Raw genomic sequence first — 25915 nt, forward strand, 5'->3', positions numbered from 1 at the left:
GCGCACCTATATTCTGGTCTCTTGCACACCTCCGATTTTCATTGCCAAACTATTGGCAGGCATGGCTTCCTCAACCTCTCTACAATTCTTTCCTCCTTTATTGTCCATCCCTAATTGTCGTTGAGAAGGTGGTAGTGTGATGAATATAGGAATTTCAGATATATTGTACAATAAATATTTAGTGACATCATTCGGGTGAATTCTGCACCTCACCAAGTGCGGGGTTCTTGGCGGAATGATGATTTCCCCATTGTAGCCACCCTACGCCACTGGGAAATCTGCAGGTGGGGGTGCACTGCCGGCAGAATGGAGAATTCCGCCAGCAGGGAATTCACCCCATAGTTAAAAGCTTGGCTTGGAGTGTGTTTGACTGCTGCAGTCATGTTTAAAAATAAATCCTAGTTTGGGAGGCAAATAGATATTAGGAGCCTGGGGCACAATTAAGGATCGTAAAAAAAGCTTGGACTAATGCAGTTTTTTTTTGATCAAGGAGATTCCCTGGAGAGTTCATTAGTTTTCAGCTTGGTGAGATGATGTTATTGCTGTGTGGAGCCAAGGCATCAAGCTTTTTGAGGAAGTATTTGCAGTTCAGTTCTGATCTGCTGAAGCTGTGTGCACAATGAAGCAGTTCTGCTCCCATTGTAAGTTTGTTAAAATAGATTGAAGCAGTGCAGACTTATCTTGTTTAAGTGGGAATAAAGGTAGCAATTAAGGGTATTGTTTTCACTGTATTGAACAAGATTGTTTACGGGGTAATTATAAGCTATTATCTGGCGTGATATTTAAAACTGCGTTGGTAATAAAGTTTGTTTTAATATACCATCTCCCTATTTCTTCATGCAATCACTCCTGGAGTGAAGTAACCTTTCCTCATAGTCTTACGAAATTAAAATAAAAAATTGGGGTTTCTGTCCAGCATCCTAGCCACTGTTGGGTCTCATCTGGGATCGTTATAGTGAACTACCTTCTTGAACTGCTGCAGTCGGTGTGGTATAGGTACATCCACAGTGCTGTGAGGAAGGTAGTTCCAGAATTTTGGCCCAGCAATAGTGAAGGAAAGGCCAATATATTTCCAAGTCAGGTTGGTATGTGGCTTGGAGGGGAACGTCCCAGTGGGGGTGTTCCCATGTGGCTGCTGCCCTTGTACTTCTAGATGGCAGTGGTCGTTGATGGTGCTATCTGAGGAGGCTTGGTGAGTTTCCGCAGTGCATCTTGTAGATGGTACAAACTGCAGTGGAGGCACGGTAATACAGTAGTTAGCACTGTTGCTTCACAGTGCCAAGATCCCAGGTTTGATTCCGGCTTGGGTCACTGTCTGTGCGGAGTCTGCACGTTCTCCCAGTGTCTGCATGGGTTTCCTCCGTATTTCCTCCCACAAGTCCCGAAAGACGTGCTTGTTAGGTGAATTGGACATTCTGATTTCTCCCTCTGTGTACCCGAACAGGCGCCGGAGTGTGGCGACTAGCGGATTTTCACAGTAACTTCATTGCAGTTTTAATGTAAGCCTATTTGTTACAATAATAAAGATTATTATTACTGTGCTTCGGTGGTGGAGAGAGTGAAGTTTATAGATGGGAGTGCTGACTGTTAGGGAAAGACAAAGAGTACATGTGATTCCATAATACACTGGTGCATCCATTGAAATGCCATCTAGGTTGCTCACCTGGACACGAGCAATTCTTCAAATACCCTGTTTGTAGTAACAGTCTCTTTTTGTGGCAAACCATTGCCAGTCCTGAGAAAGATACGTACCAAATGGTTAGAGACATCTAATCATTGACTCTCTAGAACTAGATTTTGCTGTCAATCCCATCATTGGCCAAGATCCCAGATAGCCTGTTACCTTTGCTGTGCCAATGTTAGCACGCGCACTTCCAGAATTCACAGGGCAACATTCTTTCCAGCTCAGTAAAAATAGCTCATGAACCAGGCATCTCCTTAGGTGTTGGGCTGCATCAAAAGTATGGGTCATTGTGTTTTTGGTACTTTTCTCTCAACAATACACAGTCATCGTGCAAGGTGACCAATGTGTGTCAGCCATGGTTCAGTTGATAGCCTGTGTTACAAGGTTTCAGGTTCAAGTGTCGCTCTGAGGCTTGAGCACAAAACTCAACTGTGACACACCACTGCAGTACATAGAAGATACATAGAAGATAGGAGCAGGAGGAGGCTTTTGGCCCTTCGAACCTGCTCTGCCATTTATCACTATCATGGCTGATCATCCAACTCAATAGCCTCATCCTGATTTCTCCCCTTAACCTTTGATCCCATTCTCCCCAAGTGCTACATCCAGCTGCCTCTTGAATATATTCAATGTTTTAGTAACTACTACTTTTTGTGGTAATGAGCTCCACAGGCTCACCACTCTTTGGGTGAAGAAATATCTCCTCAACTCTGTCCGAAATGGTTTACCCTGAATCCTCAGACTGTCACCCCTTCGTTCTGGACACACCCATCATTGGTAACATCTTCCCTGCATCTACCGTGTCTAGTCCTGTTAGAATTTTATAAGTCTCTATGAGATACCCCTCATTCATCTGAACTCCAGCAAGAACAATCCTAACCTGATCAATCTCTCCTCATATGACAGTCCTGCCATCCCTGGAATCAGTCAGGTACACTTCGCTGCACTCCCTCGAGAGCAAGAACATCCTTCCTCAGAAAAGGAGACCAAAACTGCACACAATATTCCAGGTGTGGACTCACCAAAGCCCTGAATAATTGCAACAACACATTCCTGCTCCTGTACTTGAAACCTCTCACAATGAAGGCCAACGTACCATTGGCCTTCTTTACCGCCTGCTGCACCTGCATGCTTAACATCAGTGACTGGTGCACAAGTAAACCCAGGTCCCACTGCACACTCCTCTCTCCCAATTTATAACCGTTCAATTAGTAATCTGCCTTGCTGTTTTTGCTTCCAAAAGTGAATGACCTCACACTTACCAAATTATACTGCATCTGATCATTTGCCCACTCGTCCAACCTACCCATATCATGCTGTCAGATCTCTGCATCCTCGTCACAGTTCATCCTCCCACCCAACTTGGTATCAGCTGCAGACTTTGAGATGTTACATTTTGTTCCCTCATCCAAATCATTAATATATATTGTGAATAGCTGGGGTCCCAGCACTAATCCCTGAGGCACCCCACTAGTTGCTTCCTGCCAATTTGAAAAGGACCAATTAATTCCTACTCTTTGATTCCTCTCTGCCAACCAGTTTTCTATCCACCTCCATACACTTCCCCCAATCCCATACGCTTTAATTTTGCACAATAATCTCTTATGCGGGACTTTGTCAAATGCCTTCTGAAAGTCCAAATATACCACATCGACTGGCTCCCCTTGTCAACTGTAATAGTTTACATCTTCAAAGAATTCCAACAGATTTGTCAAGCATGATTTCCCCATCAAAATTCCATGCTGACTCTGACTGATCTACTGAGGGAACAGTTCACTGTTGAACTCTGCTGTCTTTCAGAGGAAATATTAAACTGAGACATTGTCTGACTGCTCGGGTGGGTCTAAAGGATCCCTGGGCAAGGCGATATAGTGCCGAGTGGCCTGTCCAATATTTATCCCTCAAATAACATCACAAAAACAGATTTTCTGCTCATTATTACATTACTGTATGTCGGAGTTTGCTGTGTGCAAATTAGCCGCTGCATTCCTATATTACAACAGTATCCCCACTTCAAAAAGTACTGCATTGACTACAAAGCATTTTGAAATATCCAATGATCATGAACAGTGTTATATAAATACAAGGATTTGTTTATATCTCCGGAACATGATAACCACTGTCAGGGCCTCCATGGTGCAACAATGTTGGAGGCTCAACTCGGAATACCTGAGCCACACAAAATATGAGGGTCCACAGGTTTAATCTGGATATGTGCTGGGGTCAGCAGTAGGGCAGACATAAGCGCAGATTAGGGAATTGAAGGCCAACCAGGTGACCTTACATTATCCAGCTGCAAGTGCAAGTTCTGAACAGAATTAGGTTCAGCAGTGGTGTCCTCCTGGATATTATCAATAATGGCACTGATTAATGGCCTCCAGGTTAAGGTATCACAGATTGACCATGTCCGACCATGGTGCTGATGCCTTCAAAGTGGAGGAGAATGTAGAAATTGAGCTTTGAAACAAAAAGGACAAAAATGTATCCAGAGCACTTGTTACAACACCCTGGGCAAGTGCGTGGTCAATTCCAGACCCACTCGCCCTGGAGTCAAAATACAAGTGAATTCACCAATAATTCTTATGAAAATTCCAGAAGTCTTTTGCCCTTAGCTGCTGAATAATTACAATCACCAGGTTTGTAAATTGAAACACAATTGCTGTTTATTTTCACACAAATAATGATGAAATATGTAGTAAATACACTTGGATAACAACAAGTTACCCTACCACCCCTTTGAATGTCCCACCTTCTACCCACACCCACAAGACAGACAAACACAGAGGCGGGTGAAGAGGTGAAACTAATAAGGATGAAGATTAAAAGAGAGTCTTTGTTTCCATTAGTGATTCTGTAGTCGTTTTTCCTCACAGCACACTGTTTGATCAAAGTCTCTGGTTTACAACTGGCAATAGTCCTCTTTGTAAAGTCATTCATTCAGTATAATCCTTACAGGCATTAGGCCTTCTAGGGAGTCTCTTTATTTCTTATCAAACTGGGCCGTCAACTCGAGACTCACACTCAGGCCTATTTCTTTCTTTCGACACTTTATTCTACATCAAACCTTACCTTCAACTCGGGGTTTGATCTCAAGCCTTTGTTATCTTGAAGGAATAACACCCAGTCTTGCTGAAGAAAGAGAATCAGCCCTCATACTGGCCTTATGGCGAGAGTGTAGCTGGTTCTTTCAGGAGATAATTAGTTAGAACCCTCTATCCAAGCTTCACAATCAAAAGTAAAACAAAACTGCAACCTGATGACTCTGTGAACATTCCAGTGGGATCAGATCCAATCACCACCTGTTACCAGGAACAGCACAGCCTTTTGGGCCAATTCATTGGCCAACCAGCCAAATCAATCAAATCGAGTCAGCGTGGATGTCAGCTAGTCTTCTGGAATGTGCTTGTTTGAATTAAAGGGACAGGCTGCTACTCCTTAAAAACACATGTCCGTAAACCATCCATGGATCAAAAATGTAACGGCAAAATTAAAAGAAAGGGAAAATAAGGAAATAAACAAGAAATAAACAAGAAGGACCCTTACAACTGAACCAAACAAATCATCACTGGCTGCGAACAGCACACTGGTTTCCTATCGCAATTACACTGGGCTGGATTCTTCTACCGCGCCCGCCACTAGATCGCCACGAACGGGACGGGGACCATGTAAATGTCCGTTGACCTTGGGCGGGGAATTTCTGATCACCGGGTGAACGCGGCCGAAGAAGCCCTGCTGTACCTGCTGCATTGGTTAATTTTATGAAATATGTATATAATTAAACAGTGCCTTTCCTGGCTTAGTTGCATCTGTTGTAGGATTGGTATGTAAATCCCCCTTATTTAATACAATTGTGCATTAAAAGACCAGCAACAGGTAGAAACGTCCGTCTGATGGAAAAACCAAGTAAACAATGATTTAAAGTGTCATTATGTGTACAATGATATATATGTGCGCATATGTGAGAGTTTGGATGCACACTCAAGTATAGTGACATGCAAATCTGTGTAAGTGTGCCTGTGAGTGTGTGTGTGTATGTGTGTACACCTTCTTATGTATGATAGTTTATATGTATGTTACATCTGTGTGAGCATGTGTATAGGTGAGTCTACATGCGTTTGTTTATGTACATGGATTATACATTTTTGAGCACCTTTACATGGAATGAATCAGTCATTGTATGCTTCTGTCAATTTGATAGATATAAAAGTGAATGTGTCTATATCTTGTTTCAAATATGTGTGTGTTATATAGGTTGTCTACTTGCATTTGTGTATGCATGTTAACTACATTTAAGTTAGTGAGTATAGTGAATGTGCCTGTGTTCATAGGACTGACTGATATAAACGATAGCATCAATTCATAGTAAATCACTATATTTACACCAGCAGATATGAGCTTTTTAGTGACGGTGCATACCCTTCTCCAAGTTATTTTCATGCCCTGTTGGAACCCTTCCCCACCCTGAATGCATCTGATAGAGCAGAGAACTAGCTGGCCTACTTCTGATTCAAGCCACTATCAAGCCAAAGGAGGTGTGTGTTAGTGGTACAAAGTGAGCAAGGATGGTAATGATCAGGGGCGGAATTCTCTGACCCCCCCCCCCCCCCCCCCCCCCCCATAGGGTCGGGGAATCGCCCGGGGCCGGCGTAAATCACGCCCCCGCCGTGGCCGGAATTCTCCGCCACCCGGGAATCAGCGGGAGCAGGAATCATGCCCCGCCGATCGGCGTGCCCCCTGCAGCGATTCTCCGGCCCGCGGTGGGCTGAAGTCCCGCCGCTGACAGGCCAATCCCGCCGACGTGGTTTAAACCACCTCTGTGCCTGCGGGATTGGCGGCGCGAGCGGGCCCCCAGGGTCTTGGGGTGGCGGGATGATCGGACCCCGGGGGGTGCCCCCACGGTTGCCTGGCCCGCGATCGGGGTCCACCAATCGGCGGGCGGGCCAGTGCCGTGGGGGCACTCTTTTTCTTCTGCCGCCGCCACGGCCTCCACCATGGCGGAGGAGGAAGAGACCCCCTCCACCGCGCATGCGCCGGTGGTGACGTCAGTGGCCGCTGACACACTGGCGCACGCGCAGATCGGCGAAGACCTTTTGGCCAGCTCTGACGCCGGGCAGCGTAGTGCCAAAGGTCATTGGCGCCAGTTTTGGTGCCATCGGCGGAGCAGGAGCCACTCCGGCGTGGGCCTAACCCCTAAAGGCGCAGAGAATTGCGCACCTTTGGGGAGGCCCGACGCCGGAGTGGTTGGCGCTACTCCGCTACGCCGGGACCCCCCACCCCGCCGGGTAGGGGAGAATTTCACCCCAGTTCTCTAATATTGGCATGGCCACTGCTCAGCAATTACCCAAGTTGAAGACAGGTACCTCAGCTACAAGGATGAATGGAGACATAGGGCGTGATTCTCCGAGGCCGCGGCGGTCGGGAGAATAGCGGGCAACGCCACTTTTTCACGTGAGGCTGGTCCGACGCGCTCACGCGATTCTCTCAAACGCGAAATCGGTCCAGTCATGTTCCGCGCGGCAAAATTCAGGGAATTGGCCGAGGCACCCAAAGTGGCGATTCTCCGGCACCCCCTCTATTCTCCGGCCCGGATGGGCCAAAGTCCCGACGGCGTGACCCTAGTTCACGCCATCGCCATCCACACCTGCTTTTTAAAGTCGTGAGCCTGTCGTACTGGCTGACGCTGAGCAGTGAGGAGGTGAGCGGACCGTCCCGGAGTCTCCGCAGACTGGGGAAGGTTTCCCTGAGAACACAGCAGCCACGGGGGGTAGTAGTGGGAGGGGGGAGAGGGAGTGAGTGGAGGTGGGGGGGAGAGGGAGTAAGTAGTGGGGGGGGGCGAGAGTGAGTTGTGGGAGGGTGGGAGAGGGAGTGAGTAGTGGGAGGAGGGGGAGAGGGACTGAGTGGAGTGGGTCGTCCACCGCCGGATGCAACATCTCAGCCGCCCTGCCATGGGAGGACGGTGACGAGGACACTGCCGCTGGTTGCCCTGTGGCTGATGGGCATAGCCCACTGACTCACCAGTGAGGAAGACGTTGTTAACTGACCGTTGGACGCAGAAAGTGACCAGGGGTTAGGCTGGCCGCGTATCAGCAGCGCGACCAGTCCACCGGGACTCACAGGTATCCTGTGGCAGGTGGCTGCCGAGGTGTCGAATAACCTCCGTCTAACATGTCGTTTCTCTGCCCCCCACCACCCTTCTGTTGGTGACCATGTATGCCAACCAGACAGCGATGTTCACCGCAGTGGCTGGGGCCGCTGCACTGCAGTTGGCCATCCAGCAGCGTCCACGGCGACATCCCACAGTGGATGCAGGGGCAGCTGCAGCAGCAGAGGGAATGGCCGCGGAGTGGCCCGTCGTCGCCATAGGCCGCAGGCGCTCATGGCCGGTATGCTCAGGGGGATGTCGAGGGGAACATTGGCCCTCAAACGCTGAGGAAGGCACAGGATGCGGGCACTGATGTCGAGCAGCATGGGGGGGAGGAGGAGGAGGAGACGCTGATGGTGGAGCCAGGGCGCCAGAGGCGACAATCGAGGCCTAGGGTGTACCGTGACCGGATATCTTTCGAGGCACTGCCGGACATCACCTGCAAGAGGAGACTCCGGTTCAGCAGGGAGACGGTCGCACATATCTGCCACCTCGTGGTGCACCTCGCCCCACGTGGATCGGGAGGAGGACACGCGATACCGGTTGCCGTCAAGGTGACAGTGGCACTTAACTTCTACGCTACCGGTTCCTTCCAGTCTCCGAGCGGTGACCTATCCGGGACATTGCAGGCATCGGTCCACAGGTGCATCCGGGACGTGACCAACGCCCTGTTCGCCATCGCAGACCGCTACATAACCTTTCCCGAGGACCGAGCAAATCAAGAAGCACGAGCCCGTGGATTTGCCAACGTGGCCGGGATACCGATGGTCCAGGGAATGATCGATGGTGTTCACGTCCCCATGCGCCCGCCTGCAGGCAACAGGGAAGTGTTCACTAACAGGAAGGGGAGATACTCGATGAACAGCCAGGTGTTTGTGCGACCCCCACATGAGGATCATGCACGTGTGCGCAAGGTTCCCAGGGAGTGTGCATGATGCCTACATTCTCGCGCAGTCATTCATCTCCGCAATGTTTGAGGGACGGCTCCCCCCTGGCTGAGGGGCTAGTTGCTAGGCAACAGGGGTTATCCACTGAGGTCTTGGCTGATGACACCAATACGGAGGCCTCAGACCAATGCGGCGACCCTATACAATGAGGCCCATGCAGCAACCAGGGGTGTGGTGGAGCGCTGCTTCGGATTGCTTAAAATGAGATTCAGATGCCTGGACCGCTCCGGAGGGGCCCTGCAGTACCTGCCCGAGAAGGTCGCTCGCATTGTTGTGGTATGCTGTGCGCTGCACAACATCGCGATGCAGAGGGGAGATGCCCTTGTGGAGGAGGCGGAGGGAGAAGTCACTGACAATGGTGCCATCGCTGACGAGGAGGAGGAAGTTGAGGAGGTGGAGGAGGTTGAGGAGGTGGAGGAGGTTGAGGAGGAGGAGGAGGTTGTTGAGGAGGAGGTTGTTGAGGAGGAGGAGCTGGAGGAGGTTGGCGTGCAGCAGTCGGGCGAGTCGGGTGCAGCACACAGACCCGGGTGCTGGTAATGTCCAGGAGGCTGCACAACGGCACCGGCGAGGACAGCGAGCACGCGGCGCGTTGGTGGCTGCAAGATTCACGCATCGTGTGCGACAGAATCGCTGAACAGTACCACTACCACCTGCATCGCCAGTCGTGCACACGGACAGCACACAACTCCCACCACCGCCCCCCCCCCCCCCTCCCCCAACCCCCGCTCCGTGTACACTGCTCCACTTCGACATCACCCTTACCACTGCGGCACAACGGTATGGCACGACATTCATGGCTGTGTCAGCAGGTGTGATCAGTGCCATGTTGAATGATGACAGTCCGATCTGCGATGAGCTGTGAGCTCAGAATCGTTAGACAAAGTCTGACTCATGGCAATAGCTGAACTATCCATCTCGGTGTTCGCTGAGTTCGTCAGGAACACTCCATCACGTGCCCGTGTGGGGATAGCTGGTGTCGGAGTGCCGAGGACTACGGTGTCCGACTGTGGGAGGGGGGTGGGCGGGAGGGACTGCACACCCGGCACCGAAGTTTCACCGCTCGTCAACCCCAGCGACACTCGGTCACCATCACGATCCCTGTGACAACGGAAACATCACACAGTCTTACAAGTTAGGTGCAACAGTGAGTTTAATGGTGAATATTATGTGCAGATGCCCCTACAACTAAACTGTTCCCTGCACCCGTGCCAACTTACTATGTGTCCCTCTTCATTGCCTTACGGGCCCTACCACTACGTCTAAGTGAATCCCCAGATGGTACAGCAGGAGTGGAGGCGGACTGCTGAGAATCACCCCCTGCGACATGGCTCCCCGTTGGCCATCGTTGCCTGGGGCGACCCGGCCTTGATGGGCCAGGCTGCTCCGCGGGCGTGTCGGATGACGTGTTGCCACCCTGCTCTGCCCGCTGCCCACCCGATGCACCAGGGATGGGACGGGGGGAGGCCGAGCGTTCCGGGACGTCCCGTGATGGAGTTAATGGGACGGGCCCCAGAACCTCCTCCTCTCTCGGGGAGCCCGGTGGCCCCCGGGCCTCACTGTGGGACAGAGGTGTGAGCGGGAAGGTGCCTCGTCGCCCCACCGACACCTGGCGCTGCCAGTCCTGGAGGCCTGCGACGGTCTCCACCAGGGTCCGAAAGTTCACTGAGACAGAGTGCAGGGAGTGAGACATTCCCGCCAGGGACTGTGCGACCTCAACCTGCGAGTGCGCGACGCCATCCAGCACGTTCGTCAGGTGGTCGATGCTCACCGCGACTGACTGCTGGGACTGTGCCATGGCCTGCTGGGACTGTGCCATGGCCTGCTGGGACTGTGCGGTGCGGTGGCCGTCGCAGATGGTCGGCTGTGTGTGGCACCTGACGGCCCTGGACAATCGTCGGCTGGCCCTGGCGAGCAGAACAATACGGGGTTAGTTAGACACGCTCGGCCGGGTGTTGGGTGGTCCAGTGGGCAGAGTGTGAGGGGAGAGAGGATGGGGGGTTCAGTGTGCAGAGTGTGAGGGGAGAGAGGATGGGTGGTCCAGTGGGCAGAGTGTGAGGGGAGAGAGGATGGGGGGTTCAGTGTGCAGAGTGTGAGGGGAGAGAGGATGGGTGGTCCAGTGTGCAGAGTGTGAGGGGAGAGAGGATGGGTGGTCCAGTGGGCAGAGTGTGAGGGGAGAGAGGATGGGTGGTCCAGTGTGCAGAGTGTGAGGGGAGAGAGGATGGGTGGTCCAGTGGGCAGAGTGTGAGGGGAGAGAGGATGGGGGGTTCAGTGTGCAGAGTGTGAGGGGAGAGAGGATGGGTGGTCCAGTGTGCAGAGTGTGAGGGGAGAGAGGATGGGGGGGTCCAGTGGGCAGAGTGTGAGGGGAGAGAGGATGGGTGGCCCAGTGTGCAGAGTGTGAGGGGAGAGGTTGGGTGGTCCAGTGGACAGAGTGTGAGGGGAGAGAGGATGGGTGGCCCAGTGTGCAGAGTGTGAAGGGAGACAGAGGATGGGCTGGGTGGGTTTTCATGCAGGGTTGTCTCACTTGCTTCTGAGCCTCCAACCTCGCATTGCACGACCTCCCGGGTGGCAGATCCCCCAGCGAGGTCCAGTGCCCTCTGCTCGAACACTGTCAGGGGGTGCAGCACGGGTGAACCCCCTCCGGTTCTGTTGCGTTCCCGGCTGTTGTGAGCAGTTTTGTCCTGTTGGGGGGGGGGCATGGATAGAGCATCACAATTAGGCGGGTATCATCAGGGCCTTCAGATATAGGCTGCATTAATGTAGAGTGGGGGGAAAGTTGCGGACACACCATGGCATCTCTCCAGGGGGTCACAGCGCTCATGTGGGTCTGTGACAACGTTGTTCACCACCCGCCACTCACTCTCACCTCCCCCCTCTCGTGCCCATGGGGGGGGGGGTGATGAGGGACATGGGGGAGGGGGGGGGGGAATGGTTGTGACCCGGGGGCAGCCCTCGTGGAGCTTCTTGCGGCATTGCTCCCCGGACCGAGGGGTCTGCCCCACAGCACTGATAGCCGTGCCCACCTCACGCCAGGCCCGTCGCACGGCGCTGTAAGGGTGGCGATGCCCTCATCTTGGGCAGAGGATGCCCCTGCGATGCTCCACCTCATCTAGCAGTGTCTCTAGGTCCGCATTACAGAACCTTGGCGCGGCCCTCCGTGGCTCCGTCACTTCCCTCCCTCTTCTGCTGCTGGTCATTCTCTGCGTGAATCGCGCCTTTTAGGACGCGGCGTCAACCGGTCGTCGCGCGCTGACGACGCGCATTCAACGCCACGTCCCCCCGTGTTCTGCGCGGCCCCAATGCTAGCCCATTCCCGGGGCCAGAATAGGTCACGATCGGGGCCGTTTCGCGCCGTCGTTGAACTCGATAGAGTTCACGCCGGCTACTTCGCTCCGACGCGGCCTCGGAGAATCGCGTTCATAAATTTCAATGAATACTGCTCATTCCTTCAGAACTAGACAAGTATAATACATAATAAGGCAGCCAGTAATACTTCTGTGTTTTTACCTCTACTTTTTGGATCATAAATATGATAAACAGGCGTCAGTGATATAAAACAAATCAGCCAAATGCTGTACCCTTGTTATTGAGCTGAAACTGTATTTCAGTTAATAGCACCAGAAATACTGATGTGAAATCATTGCTGATCCCAGGGGCCCTCACAATGGTTTCACTTGATACCATTACCTATTGAAAACTATCAAATTTAGGCTTGGAAGCTACACTTGTCCACTCATCCACAGCCTTTAGGGGAGGGAGTTCCTTATGTATGTCAAAGCTCGTTCAGATTTCACCCCTAAACATCCTGGCTATAATTTTAATGTTATTCCTTCTTTTTCTTAATCTCCCCACCAAAAGAAATAGCCCCTCAGTATCCATCCTATCAAATCATTTTAACATTTTAGTAACTTTGATCACATTACCCCTAAATCTTCTCAACGGAGAATGTATGTGCCTACCCTAATAATTCAACCCTCGAAACCCCAGTGTCATTCTGGTAAATATGTGTTGAATGCCCTTGAATGCATTTTATAAGAAAAGTTCAACTCGCCATCTCTTTATCTGCAACTCTGCATGTAGATCACACTACAGCACACGGTCACCCATGATGTTTCAGAACCCACAGATACAACACAAAGACCATGGGACCATGAAAAGCAAAGCTTTTCACAAGTGCCTAAAGGGTTTTAGGAAAAGCTCTTTATCCGGAGAGACCAGCCACTTATTTTTAAATCTACCCAACTACCTACCTCCCCACGGAATCACACTTTCCCTCCAGAAATGTTGTTGCTGGATCTAATTATTTGTTGAATCTTTGATGCCATCTGCTTCGAGTGATCGAGTCATAAGGGTTTACAGCATGAAAACAGGCCCTTTGGCCAAACATGTCCATGCCGCCCAATTTTCCCAGTAAGCTAGTCCCGATTGCCCACATTTGGCCCATTTCTAGTTCTAGTTGGGGGTGTTCCTGAAGGTTTTGTCACTAGTTCTTGAGACAAATCTGCCTACCCCCACACTCCCACCATTGCTCTATCCTGTAGTGCTCTGGTTTCCTGCGATCGATTGAAAAGAGAACAGTCTCTTTGTTATCTAATTGAAGTAAGCTTGATTATCAGCACTTTACCGCCCCCCCCCCCCTTTCCCCCCAACATCTCCAATATTTTTGTAGCTAATAAATTAAACTTTTCCAAAAAAACGGAAAGAAAACCACAACTTTGTTCAATGGCGCAATGTGTTCTCGGATTTGCTCCTGGCAATATCCTCAAGGTTAATCTTCAATCCCTGAAGTGTTCGCAAATTCTACTTGTAACTTATTCAGTCCACTTTATTATCCCTTGGGTGAAAAGATCTGCCTTAACTTCCCCTTCTTAATTTTAACTTTCTCAATTCCTCAATGCAAGCTCAGCAGAAAGTCGACTGTGCTGCCCAATGATGTGGATTTGGAGAGCAGTAGTTGCATGCTATTAGAATGCAAGTTGCTGCTTCCTTCCTCGTGGTCCTTGCTTACGTAAATCTAATTTCACAATATTAGCCAGATGGAAGTCACGAAAGGCATGGCAACACCAACTAACTAATCCATGAGGCAGCGTATAAGGCAACTGCGCTTCTTTAACAGAGTACTACAGTAAACAGAATGGGCCAACTTTTCCTTCCAGTGCTCTTTCCTTGTACAATATTTTTCTTGCGGCTCCCGCCTCCATATGCACTTGAAAGATTTCTCAAAAAGGGGCACTTTTAGTTTGTTGCAAAGAGTTTGTGCAACCCTTTGCTGTTCTGTGCTAAATGGTGTCGAAAAGCATTGTACATTTTTTCTCCTCAGTTTACAGTTATGCCGAAGCAGGTCAAGAAGAAAAGAACAATGATCTGTCCATTTATGATTCTATATAAACGTGTACTGAGGAGCATTCGGTTTCAGGAAGGCAGGGCATTTTGTCTATCATGTCCAGAAATGGACCACACCTGTGCTTCAGTTCTTGATGAAAATTCCGGCTCGTACATCCTTTGTTCTCTTGGCACTGCAAATCTGAACTACATCAGATATTTCTGTTGGCCTTGGCCTGCTGATTACAACACAGCAATGTCATACCATTGCAAACTGTCAAATTTGTTTGCAGGCTTACGCTGTGCTTCCTGGTGCCAGCAATACTACAAACTCAAAGACAACCTTAAAGAAGGCCTTGGGGAGGAAGGATGAGCCTCTTAAGCCTGTAGGTAACTGGAAAAGAATCAAGCTTGGCACATTACCTCACAAGGACACAGTAATACTGAGGCAGTGTTGGTGATGCTTGTCCAATACTGGGAACTGCTTGTAACTCAACCACAGGCTGACAAAGCTACAATGGTTCAGCAACTGCAATAATGGATAAGACGTATTTGACAGAGGAAAAACAAAATCATCTGCTTTGAAATATCCAACACCTCATGTTAGCGATGTTGTAAAGATGGAATGCACCTTTTATCAACCAAAAGTAAAACAAAGGAAGGTTACTCAAAACCTTTGCAACAAACTACTGGGGCATGATTTTGCGGTCATGATGCACCCGAAAAGCAGCTTGCCACGGCACAGCGTAGCCAATAGAAAACAGGAATCTTCTCCCGGAATCTACCCGCCTCGCAACACCTCGCAGGCGGGATTACTTTTTCGCCAATCTGTATATTAAAGCAAGACAGCTAGTCTCACTTTAATGTGCAGATTCCCGAGATACTCGAGGCGTTGGGATCTATCCACTTCTCCTCGGAGACCTTGCGTGAGCACCGTTCAGTACCAGTCTCCACAGACAGGGACCACATGGAATGGCATTCATACGGGTCTCCAAGGGGATCGGAGGCACCCCCCCCCCCCAACCCCCCAATGCTTGCTCTTTGGGCAGGGTGGCTCCCTGGCATTTCTGGTGCCACCTGGGCACTGCCAGTCTGGCACAGTAGCTGTGCCATCTGGGTTACAGCCTGGCATGCCAAGGTGCCCAGGTGGATCTGCCAAGCTGGAATTCTTTGCACAGTGGTGATTGGGCCAGAGTGCCCTGTGCAGGTGTTGTGGGGGGGTGGGGGGCGGGGGGGGGGGGGGGGGCGGCGAGGGAGAGGGGGGGTAGTAGTGTATTGAGGCTTGGGGTCACATTGAGGGCTCCAGCGATTGGGTCGCCATTTCTCTCACTACACTGAGGAGTTGCGGCGAGCGGAGCTCCTCAGTGCACAAAACGGGGCTACGTGCAGCCTAGGCTGCCCCTTGCCTGCTCAGGCCCCCTATCTAACATGAGTGTTGTTTTATAGCATTATGTATCTTGGCACTGTGAGCACCGGGTAACACGCGGCTAAACGCGCTCGCTATGCGACGTTGTTCCCATTTAGTTGAATTCCCACCCCTGATTTTTGTAGAGATTGCTCCATTTTATTACCAATAAGGAATGTAGAAATGCAAATAATTTTTATGTTTTCGATAAATTCAGAAAGCTGAAGAGCAAAGTATTATTGGAAGGTAAGCCTGGTGGTATCAGTGAGAATGCTCAATGCACTCATCTGACATTCTGCTATCCCTTATTTCTAATGGAGATTCTTTAACATTAAAAATAAACAGAGTAAAACCTGTGTCGGAATTGCAGACAGAGCATCTGGCACACAAACGTATGGTGAATTCAGCGCTATTATCAGAGACAATCATCTATCGCCTCTTTGGACATGATTTCCAAACTGGGGAGTTTCAATGGAGGTTAATATTTGTCAACATTGAGCAGTCAGTCAATTTGTCCAAAATGCATTTTGAGTATCATTATCATTTTTGAAATGTCTAAATTGGCATTTCAGGCTGCACAACAGGCCATTGTCCCCATAGATAGCTAAGGGGCGGATTAATATTCACCCCATCATGCTGATTCTCATCAGTATAAACCTTGCTCGAATTTTATTGTCACAGCAAAGAAAACAATGGAACCAAGGCCAAGGTGAAACCTAAGTAGAAACAACAAGTCCAGACAGCAGATCCTATATAATAACAGAGTATTAAAGGTGTGGGCAAAACTGCAGCATTTTCATTCTTTAGCTGAAAATATATTCTGCGTCAGAGCTGAAATGCAGCCCTGTGTCTGGTCTTTCAACTGAACTGCAAGAGAGCTGGAAGTATGCAGTTACAGCGAAGTGCAGAGAGGAAAATGGGAGGAAGAGGGTTGAGGGTGCGGGCAAGGGTTTGAGGGAGGGGTGGGAGGGGCGGGGTGTTGCTGTAGGGAGGGAGGGGCAAGATAAACAAATGAAGAAGAGAAAGTGATTTCATGTCTGGAAATCGCCTGTTTTTCCTGATGTCTGCACTTTCCATTGAAGTCCTGGTCCGGGTCATATGATCAAATTTAAGGATGTTCAGCAGGGAATGAGGCACAGCTTTTGAATCTGCAATTGGCTAACACAAGCTCTGATGCCTATTATATCACCAGATGCCAGGGGAAGGGGGTGGGAGAAAAAAAGAAAGACAATCTTTCTTGACACTCCCTTATTTCTATTATTCTCTTGGCACATCTCCCCACTTTTCCCTCTGTCTTTTAAAAAAAAAAGATCTATACCATTTTCTTTACCTATAACATGAATACCTAACCGTCTTTGATTCTTTTCTTCTCAATTGCTTTTCTCCACTCTTCCGAAGGCTGATTTCCATTTTCCACTGAAGTTCCCTTTAATGTGGTCAATCACTCTGGTGGATTTGGGAGTCAGCTGACTGCAAATTCGCTTTGACCTTTTCCTGTAATGTTTCACTTCACCGTGCTCATTCTCACAGTTACTGCTGCACAACGCAGTCTATCCCAATCACCTTGCCCCTGGTTTTAACGCCTACCCATCCCCCCATATTTTCTTAATTCTACAATTTCTTCATTTGCTCCTGTTTTCCTTCGCTGCCCCATTTCCCTCCTCTTATCACTGCCATTTTCAACATTTTTGCAGCACGGACTTTCTGGTCATTAGTTTTATTTCCACATTTTCTGTGTTCAGTCAACAAACAGCCAGTAGAATACAGTGGGGAGGGGTGGGAGCTGACTGGAGTGACGGCTGAATTCAATGCCCCATCCAGGAAGAATAGAATTATTGGACAGAAGACAAACCAACCAGGAGAGTAAAGGAGGACAAAAAGAAAAATTATGACGGATTGATTACCTTGGATCAAAAGGCACACCTTCCCTAACCCTCCCCTACCATCCTGCTAAAAAAAAGTCAAACTCTTACCTTCCTGTTTCCCTTTATTTGATGATTGTCCAACCACCCACACAGCTTTCTGTAATTGCACTTTATATATGCAGATGGCTCAGGATTGTAAGTAGAGTAATGACAGCTTATTGTCAACTCTTGCTTAGAGAGGGATCAGGACTAAGAGGCAAACCAAGTAAACACGGATTAGATTGGATGAGGGACAGCACATGAGGTATGAAATTCAGTTCATCTCACATCTAATTGTGAGGGTTGGTAAATTTTCACCATTTATGAAGTCAGCGGATATTGAAAAATGTGTGATCTCACCAAAGGCTTGTTCTTGGATGACTAAAAGAATGATCTGCATTTATATTGCACCTTTCATGACTTCTCGGCACCCAGTAGTGCTTTATAGCCAATGAGGTTCTTTGGAAGTGCAGTCACTGTTATAATGGGCAAAACCTGACAACCAACGTCTGCACAGCAAACTCCCACAAGCAGCAATCATAATCAGATAGATAATCTTTTAAAAAGTGTTGTCGGTTGAGGGATAAATATTGTCCTGGACACCGGGTGGAACTCCTCTGCTCTTCTTCAAAGTAGCGTGACAGGATTTAACATCTCATTTGAAAGGCTGGATTCTTTGATTTGAAGACTAAGTGCTGACGCCAAAGTGTTATGCCAGAAAAAAAGGCGTAAAAGCTGCACCGATCCTCCGCCTGGTGGGGGGCTAGCAGCCATGCAGTACTAACCTGCAGATACGGCCGGAGAATTGCTGGGTCCGTGGCCGCGCATGCGCGTGGCGGTGGCCTGAGCGGCCATGCTGTGCAACGTGGCAGCGGCTGCGCGCGGACCCGGCCTGCCCCATACTGTCCCCCAAATAACCCCCCTCGCCACCCCCGAACCACCTCCTACCAATGTCCCCAGCTCCCGCCACAGCACCCCCTGTCCATGGAACAGCTCTTGCCCCTGACTGTGGTGACGGTGGACTCAGTCCGCAGCCGCCATACCGGGTTCACAAAAAAAAAGAATAAGTGCTCCACACCTTCGGGAACTCGGCCCATCGGGGGTGAAGCATTGGGGGAGTGCCTCAGGTGACCTCCTAAGGCCATCCCAACGACGTGTGGCGTAATCCTCGAGAACACCATTTTTGAGGGGGCGGAGCATCGTAAAAAAGCGCATGAGTGAGAACTGTATTAGACAGTTAGAAGTTTATTTCTTTCCCATCTACACTTGGCACCCGATATCCACCCACGGAAGGTATGGGTGAGTGACTATATAGATGGCACAAGAATATGAATGATCATGAGGAGATAGGTGGGGGATGAAGGGTGAATGCTAGAGGGCCTCACAACTTCTAAATCAACTGGGTCGATGTCCCACAGAGGTGGGTCTTCTAATTAGCTCACCTCAGCACTTGCCTGCCCTGGGGCAGACTATGCTCTGCTTGGAAGGTTGTCAGGCCAAATTCTATCCCACACCTGACCTACCGGAGAAGGAAACACTTCTAATGATATGGGTGCAAACAAAAAGAATATGTTCAAACCTTATGGCTTTTTTTAGTTATCCGGGAGCTTGTGGAGCCTATAGTTCCCCCGTTGCTTTCTCCATGGCAATGCCTCAGCTAATCAGAGTTGACTTGCCAACCAATCATTACCCTTTGTCTCTGCAGTATAAATTGTTGCAGATGTTTGAAATTTGGTCATCTTGTATTTGTCCAGATGACTGTAACATATAAAGCTTTGGCAACACGTCACTCTTTTACGCAAAATTCAAGTTCTGTACTATCAAGCGTTTATGAATAAAGGTCTTTAAAATGACGAAGTGTTCAATAGGGTAGGAACAATGAGGATTGTTTCACTTCCGGGAAACACCAAAGCTTGGGACCATGAATGTAAGATAGTCACTAATAATTCTAATAAGCAATTTGAGAGAGACCTCTTCACCCAGAGAATGATTACAATGTGGAGCTTCTACCAAATGGAATGTTGAAGGCAAATAACACAAATGCATTTAAGGGGAAGCGGTGTAAGTACACATGGAAGAAAGGAATGGTTAATGGAATTAGATGATGTCGGGTGGAAGGAGGATCATGTGAAGCACAGATCAGTTGGAACGAATGACCTGTTTCTGTGCTATGAATTGTAAGTAATATAAGGTTCTTCACAAATACGTATAAAGAAACAGATGGGGACTGAGGAAGGGATTAAAAGTGGCGAGTGGAAGTTTGATTGAGGACATCCATTTTGAAAACAATTTTCAAGGTGGAGGCTCAGTTCAGAGGGAGTGAAGGGGTTGGAAGAGGAAATATAAGACAAGGTTAGAGAGACAGGGGAGAAATGAAAATTTTCTATTGATTACACTGACAGACAAGGAGTCAACATAGATGAAAGAGAAAGAGCCCAATGGGCAAGACAGATTAGTTCAGAAAGGGAAGAGTTTTGGGCAAATTGGAGTTCATAAAATTCAAGTTATGGGAGCCGAGGAGTAGAGTGATCAAGTCAGGAGACAATGATGGGATATATCTGAGTTTCATTGGCAAAGTGGTAGAGGTAGGGGTGGAATAAGTAATGTGGCAGAGCTGGACATCTCTAATGATGTGGGGTTTAAAAGTCAGGTCAGGGTCCAGGAATTAAACCAGGAGCTCTCCTGGTAAGTTATAGTGGAACTCCTCATCACATGGTGTATTAACAACCTAAAGAAGAGGGATTATCCCCACCAGGAAAGACTTAACAGGACAAAGGATTGAGGGAATAGGCTTGTGCAAAGCATAAACACCGGAGTAATGAATGTAAGACATTGATATTTCTTATATCATAATTGTGGTAGCAATGTGAGTAAAAACTCTGGTTTAAAATACATACCAACAGCATGTCTGCTAAAGCTGTAATAAGGTGTTGTAAAAGAGTGAATTAATTATTCATTCCAACCATTTATTTGGTTACAGATAAAGGGCTAATGGAACATTGTTTACATTATGGATAGTTCCCTGTTGTGTGGATAATTTATGAGAGATTGTATTTACTTCTAGCTAAGCAGGTCATGGACCTTAGGGGATACAGATTTATGTAATTAATGTGAGGAACCAGATCTGTCTGTAGTTTTGCAGTCAGTTATAAGGTTTTAAGTTGAACAACAGTTTGCCATAGGATTTGAGTCTGACAATACATAAGTGTACTAGACCTGCTCTTGAAAGGATTTCTCTCCAAAAGTTTCCACACAGCGAAGCGAGTAAACAATATTGTTAACTTTATTTATAAGTTATATTTGAACTGTATTGGATTGCTCATTTGGAATTAGTAGCAGGTATAGATAGTAAATTCAAGTTCTTCCTTTTATTTAACAACTGTTTAACCGATAATTATAAAGTCTAACTGATAATTGTAAAACTATTTATTTGATGTAATGTTGCTAATTCTGTGTTTAAAGTGTGTTTTAACATAATAGATACCTGTTGGTCAAAGTCACCACTCCTGGGATAAAGTATCCCTTCCTCACAGTTTTACAGAGAGAAAAATTGTTTGGGATTCTGGTCTGGTATCTTAACAAAAATCGGGGTCTTTGTCTGTTATCCTAACACTGGTTGGATTGAAAGGCCTGTTTTTGAATGTAATTCTGCATTATATTGTGTGATGAATAAAGTGGACAACTTACCAAGAAAAAAACAAGTAACAAAATGGAAAACTACTATGAAACACTTTTGATCTATGAAAGCACGCCGAGTAGAGAGAGATACATAATGGATATGAGAAAGATCGGGTGGACTGAAGATGAAAAAGAAGCTTAAAAAGATGACAAATTTTTAATCAAAATTTAGAAATTGTACAATGCACAGCTGGTTCACCAGCTTCTGAAACAGAAAGACAGTTAACATCTCCAGCAATGTTGCATTAAAAGACCTCCTACTAATCTTCAGTTAACTTTCGTATTTGTATACCAATCAAACAGTCATCAATTTACAGTGTTTTCTTTCTTTTTGTTATGGGCCAGGGTTTAGAGAACCCCAAAGTGTATCATGGAGTTCACCTGACCCACAACTTTTAATAGATTGTGGTATGGGGAGCACACGGCCCACTCTACAGGACTGGCACAGCCGAAATGGAAAAGTATTTTTAAAGCAACACAATGTTTATTCTATGAACTCAAGTTAACATTTTTAAAACATACAGTGAACATCTTAACAACCATCAATTCAAATACAACCCCCAAATAATACAACACTAAGTAATGCTTAATAACTTCCCAAACAACATCCAGAAGACAAAAGAAACACCTTTTAACAGAAGCACATTAGGTTTACATTCACTACTGAGAACATTTATAATTCTGAATTCACCAAATGATCAAGAGATAGTCTTTTGATGGCAGAGAGAACAGCAGTACACCTGCTTGGTCTGGCTTCAGCTCCAACACTGAAAATGAAACTAAAACACACTCTACAGAATAGTCTAAAACGAAAGTAAAAAGCTGACAGACAGCCTAGCGCCACCCACACTCTGACATCACTGATAAATACCCATTTCTTAAAGGTACATTTCTTAAACACCCATTTCTTAAAGGTACTCTCACATGACACTTGTACTATCTCAAAGGTAGCAAAATAATAGAACCAGCAGAAGCCAGAGACAACTACAATCGAACAAAGAAGTAATAACAATAGATCTGATAGAGACAGACAGGCATAGCAAATAGCAAGTAACTTAAAAAGGGAAACATCAGAAAGCTATGAGGCTGGATTTTGCAGTATACACAGACAGATTTGGGGCTGGGTGTGCCACCATGTTCCTTCCTCTGGCCTGTTTTCAGGTAGGCAGCTTCTGAGGGGGCTAGCTAAGCATCTGCCAGTGGTTAGACCAATTGATGTGCCAAATGAGAGCACTCTTTGTACTCTGTCTGGCTTTCCAGACGGCGTACATCCTAACAGGACTGCAGCCTGTAGCTGGAAGGCCAGAGGCTTCTGGGCAGCAGACCAGGAGGGGTCAGAGGCGTATCCCGCAAAGTAGCCCAGCACACGTCCACTGGTCTGTGCGGACCACAGTCATAGCCATAGGTCATTCTGTAGAGGGGCTCCCCCTTCGCAATGATGGCTTGGTAGATGTGGCCACAGCTTAGGTTGTTGCATGTTCAATTCTTCTGAGAGCATTATCATTTTGAGGCACCCTCGCAGCCTCTGGCCAGCTTCTAGAGCACTCACCTCTCTCAGTGGAGCTGCTAAGACTCCTGAGCTGTTGGCTCTCTGGAGTCCTGAAACTCATGGGAAATTCTAATCAATAGTGATAGACAATGAGACATATTCACAGAGAGCGAAAGAAAGGGAGTGAAGCGAAACGCACATCTCAGTGAAAAGAGAAAGAGTCACAAACATATAGAAAAGACACACATATAGGACAGAGTAATGGAATCACAGAGGCATGGACGAGTAAATGAACACATATAGGGATAGAGTGAGTGGGAGAAGCTCAAGAAGGGTAATTTTCAACTTCAGTGTTTGGACAGTGAGCAAGGGGAGCACATTTCCTGCCCATTATAGAACCTGCCTGATTTTCATGTCACTGAGAGGCCTAGCTGCTGTTTTAGTTCCTCTGGCATTAATTGCAATGGGGAAGCCAAGCCTGTTCTGCTCAAGATTACTCCGTGGCCTCTGCAGCCCAAACAGCAACTGCCAAAATAAGGATGTTTGCAGCAGTGACCTGGAGATTAATTTTCAATGTTTGGAGACTCCAGGGTCAATGTTGGACGATTGGCAATCTTAGCACATGGGATTAAGATTTCCTCTCCTGACGATAAACACCAAGAAAGACAAGAGCAAGTGGCCTGTTTCTGTCCTATGATTTCTTATCAATTCTACATAAATCTAGCTGGGGTGAGGAGGGGGAAAGCCTGTAGGAAAAAATGGTTTTATTAATAATAATAATAATAATAATAATCGCTTATTATCACAAGTAGGCTTCAAATGAAGTTACTGTGAAAAGCCCCTATTACTCGGAATGGCTGAATTGTGAAATTAAATTGTAAGCCCTAATTTCAATCCACAGCCAGCACACGGTGAGCTGGTCTCAGCCAAAGAGACTTTACTGGGCCTTCAGGCAACCTGTTCTCAGGGATAGGTGGGGTAAATCAGCCAGAGTGCCACCTCCAGTGACTCCTGTTGGAAAATGCACTGGTTGACAGGGCTGCCAAACCTCAAGGATTAACCTTGAGTACCCTAAAGTTAAAGAGCCATTAAGGGGCAGCACGGTAACACAAGTGGATAGCACTGTGGCTTCACAGCGCCAGGGTCCCAGGTTCAATTCCCAGCTTGGATCACTGTCTGTGCAGAGTCTGCACATTCTCCCCGTGTCTTCATGGGTTCCCTCCGGGTGCTCCGGTTTCCTCCCACAGTCCAAAGACGTGCAGGTTAGGTGGATTGGCCATGCTAAATTGCCCTTAGTGTCCAAAAAGGTTAGGAGGGGTTATCGATTAACTGGGATAGGGTGAATGTGAGGGCTTAAGTGGGTTGGTGCAGACTCGATGGGCCGAACGTCCTCCTTCTGCACTGTATGTTCTATGTTCATTTCCTGGGCACAACTGTGAGCGATACTCAAGAGGACCCACAGCAGTGCTCTTATGAAATATGTGAATTTTCAATTTAATTCATTAAAATTATTTTAGATGGAGTGGGGGGGTGGGGGATGGGGGCGAGGATGCTGTTGATGGACGGTGAGGAATTCTCCAATCGGGCGTTGAAAAGTCCACTCAGTTTCCGATTGGTGGGGAAAAGCAGTCCTGGCAAAGATGGACATATGAGTGACCAATAACGGGAGGTGAGGTGATTGGAGGTGGGAGGCCATGTGAGAGTAGTCATTAAAGTCGACAAACGTACGATAGAGCAACTGGTGCCTGAAGAATTGTCCCTAATCTGACTCTTCACCTTCCGAAGAGGCTGGGAGGGATGGTTGGAGAAAGGCCTTTAACCTGAGAGATGGTGGCTGTTCGCCTCCCATCACTAAAGCTGATATTTTGTGGGTAATACCAAAAGAATGCTGTGACGGAAATGGTGACTTGGGTCAATTAACTAGCAGAGCGAGCTGCAGTTTAACGGAAATGATACTGCGATGCCCGAGGTGACAAAGCAGCTCTGAGAGAGCTGTCAGGAGGACATTGGGGGTCTGATGGATCTGTTGTGTGAACATAATAGACTCTGTACACAATGTTAAATAATAAATGTGTCCACCAGGCTGGAAAGAGGGAGAGTTTTTCTGACTGTGGATGAAGCAGTTTGGCTGCTGCCCGCCAGGCAAGGAGATGTTTGCAAACATTATTCAATCCAACACATTCTGCAGCACTGGGCTTGACTGGTTCAACCGCTTAGACAGCTGCATCATTGGAGGGGAGGAGGTGGACTGCAATTAAGAGGACAAGATTCCAAGGGTACAATCGAAACTCGCACAAATTGCTGATTCTTTCTCAGACACAAGTTGCCTATTATTTCCAAAATCCAGTTGGGTTTTTAAAAAATCAGCCATTCTTCTGCGCGCAACTCGTTGGAGTAATTATGAAAGCTTAAACTGGACGAGACAGACGCTTTTAATGTGTCAAGTAAACTTTATTTATGCTGGCAACAGATGACTTCCTGAAATACTGCTGGCTGACAGGTGTGAGTTATTGGCTTAAAGTACTGCAGTGTAAGAAAAGGTGTGTTAACATTTGCTACCAAACTCAACACTTATAACAGCCTCAAAACAACATCAAATCAAAGAGAGAAGGAATAGACTGCTCAAACAGACCATCTCTGAAGCCCAGTCTGCTACACTTTCAGGTAACCATGTGCACAATGTTGGTCTCCATATTATAGGGAAGGATATTGAAGTTCTGAATAAGGTACAAAATAGATTCACATGGGTGATATCAGAAATGAGGTATTCTATCAAACAGAAAGACAGGTTTTTGGTCTCTTGGGGAAGCAAGCAATCTGGCGAGAGCAGTGGAAGGGGGGGTTGAAGCAGAAAATCCAACATGATCGTATTGAATGGGAGACTAAGTTGAAGGGTCATGGTCTACTCTTGCTCTTACTTTTAATGTTTCCAAAAAGAAGGCTGAGGTCTGATCGAACGGATATTTTTCAGATTTCAGAAAGGGTTTGAGTATGCAGACATAGAGAAAATGTTTCCACCTGTGGAACAGACCAAAACCAAGGGGATCCAATATATGATCATCACCAATATGTAGGGATTTCAGGGGAAATTCCTTTATCTAAAGAGTTGTAAGAATGTCAAACTCACCATAATAAGTAGTTGACTTAACTTAAGGGGAATTAACTTCAGGGGAACTTATGAACATACAAAATAGGACCATTTGGCCCTTCGTGCCTGCTACACCATTCAATAACATCATAGCTGGTTTGTCTATGTTTCGAATTCCACATTACCATCTACCCCCAATAACGTTTGATATCCTTGCCTAACAAGAACCTAGAATCCAGATAAACACATGAGGGAGAAA

At 47.5% G+C, this 25915-nt stretch overlaps 1 protein-coding gene across 6 annotated transcripts in view; it reads right to left on the bottom strand.

Annotated features, from left to right (window-relative positions):
• Positions 1 to 25915, bottom strand: part of LOC119967034 (transcription factor HIVEP3) — a 537108-nt gene that overhangs the window by 227546 nt on the left and 283647 nt on the right. For 2 of the 6 annotated variants that reach the window (XM_038799096.1, XM_038799077.1), the window contains exon 1: positions 17471 to 17543. The exons of 3 other annotated variants lie outside the window; for them this stretch is intronic. The gene's annotated coding sequence lies outside the window, so the exon portion shown is untranslated. Of the gene's footprint in view, positions 1 to 1663; positions 1736 to 17470; positions 17544 to 25915 lie in introns of those variants that run through there. One more of the 6 variants, XM_038799069.1, reaches the window with a different exon arrangement.

Source organism: Scyliorhinus canicula, chromosome 1, assembly GCF_902713615.1.
Source record: "Scyliorhinus canicula chromosome 1, sScyCan1.1, whole genome shotgun sequence".
NCBI classification, from domain to species: domain Eukaryota; kingdom Metazoa; phylum Chordata; class Chondrichthyes; order Carcharhiniformes; family Scyliorhinidae; genus Scyliorhinus; species Scyliorhinus canicula.